The following is a 6000-nucleotide window of genomic DNA, read 5'->3' on the forward strand; positions in this document are numbered from 1 at the left end:
AGTTTCTAACAGACCTCACAACCTCTGATGCCTGCCATAGATGTGGGTGAAACGTCAGGAGAGAATGCTTCTAGAACATAGCCATTGAGGTATGTGCATGGTAAATTTGGTAAGTTTTCGTCGGGGTTTTTTTTCGCGTTTTGCTGTCCCGTTGAACGCCCTTTCCATTTTTATATATATAGATAGCAGGCCTGGGCAAACTGTTAGGAATTGTGGGAGTTGAAGTCCAAAACACCTGGAGGGCCCAAGTTTGCCCAGGCCTGGAATACAGCCATTGAAAGCAAATTAATACCAATTAAATGTGGCCCCATCTCCACTTCCGTATTATCCAGTTTCTGGATCCAAGTTATCTGCATTGAACTGGACTAAATGAGGTCCCGTCAACACTGTCATATGATCCAGTTTCTGGATCCAGATTATCTGCTTTGAACTGGATTAAATGAGGCCCCATCTCCACCTCCATATGATGCACCTGCATTGAACTGGATCATATGGGGTCCCGTCTATACTGCCGTATGATCCAGTTTCTGGATACAGATTATCTCCCTTGAACTGGATTAAATGGGGTCCAGTTTACACTGACATACAATCCAGTTTCTGGATCCAGATTATCTGCCTTGAACTGGATTAAATGGGATCCAGTTTACACTGACATACAATCCAGTTTCTGGATCCAGATTATCTGCTTTGAACTGGATTAAATGGGGTCCAGTTTACACTGACATACAATCCAGTTTCTGTATCCAGATTATCTTCTTCAAACTGGATCATATAAGGCTCAATCTATACTGCCATATGATCCATTTCTGGATCCAGATTATCTGCTTTGAACTGGATTATATAGGCTCCTGTCCACCTCTATATGATGCATCTGCATTGAACTGGATCATATGGGGTCCTGTCTATACTGCCATATGATCCAGTTTCTGGATCCAGATTATCTGCCTTGAACTGGATTAAATGGGGTCCCGTTTACACTGACATATAATCCAGTTTCTGTATCCAGATTATCTTCTTCAAACTGGATTATATAAGGCTCAATCTATACTGCCGTATGATCCGGTTTCTGGATCCAGATTATTTGCTTTGAACTGGATTGAATGAGGCCTCATCTCCACTTCAGCAAGATCCCGTTTCTGTATCCAGATTATCTGCTTTGAACTGGATTAAATGAGAACCTGTCTACACTGCCATATTATCCAGTTTCTGGATCCTTATTATCTGCCTTGAACTGGATTATATAGGTCCCTGTCAACAATGCCATATAATTCAGTTTCTGGATCCAGATTATCTGCTTTGAACTGGATTAAATGGGGTCCCGTCTATACTGCCATATAATCCAGTTTCTGGATCCAGATTATCTGCATTGAACTGGGCTATATGAGGCCATGTCTACACTGCCATATGATCCGGTTTCTGGATCCAGATTATCTGCCTTGAACTGGATTATATGAGGGCCCGTCAACACTGGCATATAATCCACTTTTTGGATCCAGATTATCTACAAACTGGATTATATGAGTCTGCATCTATACTGCATATAATCTAGTTTCTGAATCCAGGTTATCTGTTTTGAACTGGATTAAATGGGGCCTCATCTCCACTGTCATATGATCCATTACTGGATCCAGATTATCTGGTTTGAACTGGATTAAATGAGGCCCCATCTACACTGTCGTATAATAGAGTTTCTGAATCCAGATTATCATCTTTGAACAGGATCAAGTGGAGCCTTGTTTACACTGCCATATGATCCCATTTCTGAATCCTGATTATAAAATCCTGATTATATATAATCCTGATTATATAATCACTGAACTAACTAAATAAAGTTTATTATTATCTGCTTGAGCTGGATTAAACAAGGCCCCATCTCCACTGCCACATAATCTGCTTTGAACTGGATTATATGAGGCCCCATCTCCATCTCCATCTGACGCATCTGCATTGAACTGGATCATATGGGGTCCCGTCTATACTGCCATATGATCCAGTTTCTGGATCCAGATTATCTGCCTTGAACTGGATTATCTTCTTAAAGGCCCTGACAAACTGCCATGTATAATCTGATTGCAAGCAGATAATCTGGATTCAGAAACTGGATTATAGGGCAGTGTAGATCCAACCTGAGGCTGGATGGACACTGCCCTTTAACCCTGTTTCAGAATGTGGATTGTTATCTGCCTTGAACTGGACCAGATCAGTCTACACGGCCCTGAAATCCAGATCAGTGCAGTCAATTCACATTCTGAAACTGGTTTACAGGGCAGTGTAGACGCAGACTGAAAGTTGGCTGTCCTTCCCAGTCAAAAGGCAAGTGGAGGCTGCTGACCGCTGGGAAACCCTCTGCTTTCTCAGCAAAGTGGACCGGTCATCATCCCAGGGGTCAAAGGCCGTGTTTGCTCAGGGTTGCATCACCAGCAAAGGATCACGTCTGGGGCCAAAGAGACAGGGCGGCGGAGTCTTATGGGGCCCCAATGGGGTGGAAGGGTGGGCACACCTTTCTGGAATGCTATGGCACCCTGGGATTTGTAGTTCACCAAGGTTGAAGTAGTCTACACAAACAGTTGAATGGATGCAGCTAGACTCCACTTGGCTCAGTGCTATAGAGTCCTGGGATCTGTAGCATGACAACAGCTTGAGCCCTCAGCAAACTACAACTCCCTGCATTCCACAACATGGAGTGGGGTCAAAATAAGGTGGTATTTGTAGCTCAGTGACTGAGTGACTCAAGGTGGTGGAAATCTATAACTCCCATGAATACGTAGCACTGAGTCATGTTGGCCCATGTGCAGCACATCTTTCTGAAATGCTATGGAACTCAGGGAGTTATAGTTCGCCGAGGTTGAAGTAGTCTACACACACTGTTGAATCAATGCAGTATGACTCCATTTGGACTGCCTTGGCTCAGTGCTATGGAATGCAGGGAGTTGTAGTTCACCTAGGTTGAAGTAGTCTACACAAACAGTTGAATGGATGCAGTTTGACTCCACTTTGGCTGCCTTGGTTCAGTGCTATGGAATCCTGGGATCTGTAGCTTGACAAGGCCTTGAACCCTCAGCAAACTACAACTCCCTGCATTCCACAATATGGAGTGGGGTCAAAATACGGTGGTATTTGCAGCTCAGTGACTGAGTGACCGGCCCTCTTTGCCAGAGGAGGCTCAAGGTGGTGGAAATCTATAACTCCCATGGATACGTAGCACTGAGTCATGTTGGTCCATGTGTAGCACATCTTTCTGAAATGCTATGGCACCCAGGGAGTTGTAGTTCGCCTAGGTTGAAGTAATCTACACAAACTGTTGAATCGATGAAGAATGATTCCATTCAGATTGCTTTGGCTCAGTGCTATGGAATCCTGGGATCTGTAGCTCGCCAAGGCCTTGAGCCCCCAGCAAACTACAACTCCCTGCATTCCACAACATGGAGTGGGGTCAAAATACGGTGGTATTTGCAGCTCAGTGACTGAGTGACCGGCCCTCTTTGCCAGAGGAGGCTCAAGGTGGTGGAAATCTATAACTCCCATGAATACGTAGCACTGAGTCATGTTCGCCCATGTGCAGCACATCTTTCTGAAATGCTATGGCACCCAGGGAGTTGTAGTTCGCCTAGGTTGAAGTAGTCTACACAAACTGTTGAATCGATGCAGTTTGACTCCACTTGAGCTGCCTTGGCTCAGTGCTATGGAATCCTGGGATCTGTAGCTCGCCAAGGCCTTGAGCCCCCAGCAAACTACAACTCCCTGCATTCCACAACATGGAGTGGGGTCAAAATACGGTGGTATTTGCAGCTCAGTGACTGAGTGACCGGCCCTCTTTGCCAGAGGAGGCTCAAGGTGGTGGGAATCTATAACTCCCATGAATACATAGCATTGAGTCATGGCAGTTAAAGGAGTGCCAAACTGTGCTAACTTTATAGTGTAGATGCATCCACTATTGGGTGAATGTTTCAAAGGACCCGATTTGGTTGATCTATTGAGAAGTTGAGAATTTGGGGTTCACTTAGGCAGAAAAAGAGAAGCCTTAAATACCTAAAAGCACTAGATCCAGTCTCATCTTGGATGCTAAGCAGGGTGAGCCTTGGTTAGGACTTGGATGGGAGACCGCCACAGAATCAGTTTTGAGTACTCCTTGCTTACCAAAACTGTAAAGCCTCCAATGGCACCTGGACCTTGTGTGAGCTGTGATGCTAAGCAGGGTCGTCCCCGGATAGGACTTGGATGGGAGACCACCACGAAATCAGTTTTGAGTATTCTTTGCCAAAGGAGACTGTAAAAACCCCAATTGCACCTGGACCTTGTGTGAGCTTTGATGCTAAGCAGGGTCAGCCCTGGCTAGTACTTGGATGGGAGACCACCAAGGAATGCTCAGCCCTGTAGGCTCTATTTGAGAGAAAGGAATGACGAAAACCACACCTGAGGATTCTTTGCTTAAGAAAACTTGAAGAAGTTGCAAAAAGAAAAAAGTCAGAAGGGACCCTAAAAGGTCATCTGGTCCACCCACTCACTCCGTGTCCCAGGGCTCGACTTCTACACCACCCAATCACATGTTTTAAGAAATCAAACTCCTAACTTTGAATAGAAACCATATTTGACTTCACACTACCCTAAAGGCATCTGGACCTTGTGTGAGCTTTGATGCTAAGCAGGGTCAGCCCTGGCTAGGACTTGGATGGGAGACCGCCAATGAATGCTCAGCACTGTAGGCTCTATTTGAGAGGCAGGAACTAGGAAAACCACACCTGAGTATTCTCCACTTAAGAAAACTTGAAGAAGTTGCAGAAAGAAAAGAGTCGAAAGGGACCCCAAAGATCATCTAGTCCACCCACTCACTCCCCGTCCCAGGGCTCGACTTCTAGACCACCCAATCCCATGTTTTAAGAAATCAAACCCTCACTTCTAATAGAAACCACCTCTGACTTCACAGTATCCTAAAGGCACCCCGACCTTCTGTGAATTTTGATGCTAAGCAGGGTCAGCCCTGACTAGGACTTGGATGGGAGACCACTACAGAATCAGTTTTGAGTACTCCTTGTCTATGAAAACTGTAAAAACTCCAATGGCACCTGGACTTTGTGTGAGCTGTGATACTAAGTAGGGCCAATCCTGGCTAGGACTTGGATGGGAGACCGCCAAGGAATGCTCAGCCCTGTAGGCTCTATTGGAGAGGAAGGAACTAGGAAAACCACACCTGAGGATTCTTTGCTTAAGGAAACTTGCAGAAGTTGCAGAATGAAGTCGAAAGGGACCCCAAAGCTCATCTAGTCCGGCCACTCACTCCCTATTCTAGGCCTCGACTTGAGGAAGTTGCAAAAAGAAAAGCATCAGAAGGGACCCCAAAGGTAATCTAGACCACCCAATCCCATGTTTTAAGAAATCAAATCCCTCACTTCTAATAGAAACCACCCCCGACTTCATGCTATCCTAAAGGCACCTGGACCTTGTGTGAGCTATGATGCTAAGCAGGTTCAGCCCTGGCTAGAATTTGGATGGGAGACTGCCACAGAATCAGTTTTGAGTACTCCTTGTCTAAGAAAACTGTAAAACCTCCAATGGCACCTGAACCTTGTGTGAGTTGTAATGCTAAGCGGGGTCAGCCCTGGCTAGGACTTGGATGGGAGATCGCCAAGGAATGCTCAGCCCTGTAGGCTCTATTTGAGAGGCAGGAACTACAAAAACCACACCTGAGGATTCTTTGCTTAAGGAAACTTGAAGAAATTGCAGAAAGAAAAAAGTCAGAAGGGACCCTAAAGGTCATCTAGTCCACCCACTCATTCCCTGTCCCAGGGCTCGACTTCTACACCACCCAATCCCATGTTTTAAGAAACCAAATCCCAACTTCTAATAGAAACCACCCCCAACTTCACGCTATCCTAAAGACACTTGGACCTTGTGTGAATTTCAATGCTAAGCAGGGTCAGCCCTGGCTAGGACTTGGATGGGAGACCACCAGGGAACATCCAGTGGTGTAGGCTCTATTTGAGAGGCAGGAACTACAAAAAC

The sequence above is a fragment of the Anolis sagrei genome, chromosome 6 (assembly GCF_037176765.1).
Source record: "Anolis sagrei isolate rAnoSag1 chromosome 6, rAnoSag1.mat, whole genome shotgun sequence".
Taxonomy (NCBI): Eukaryota; Metazoa; Chordata; class Lepidosauria; order Squamata; family Dactyloidae; genus Anolis; species Anolis sagrei.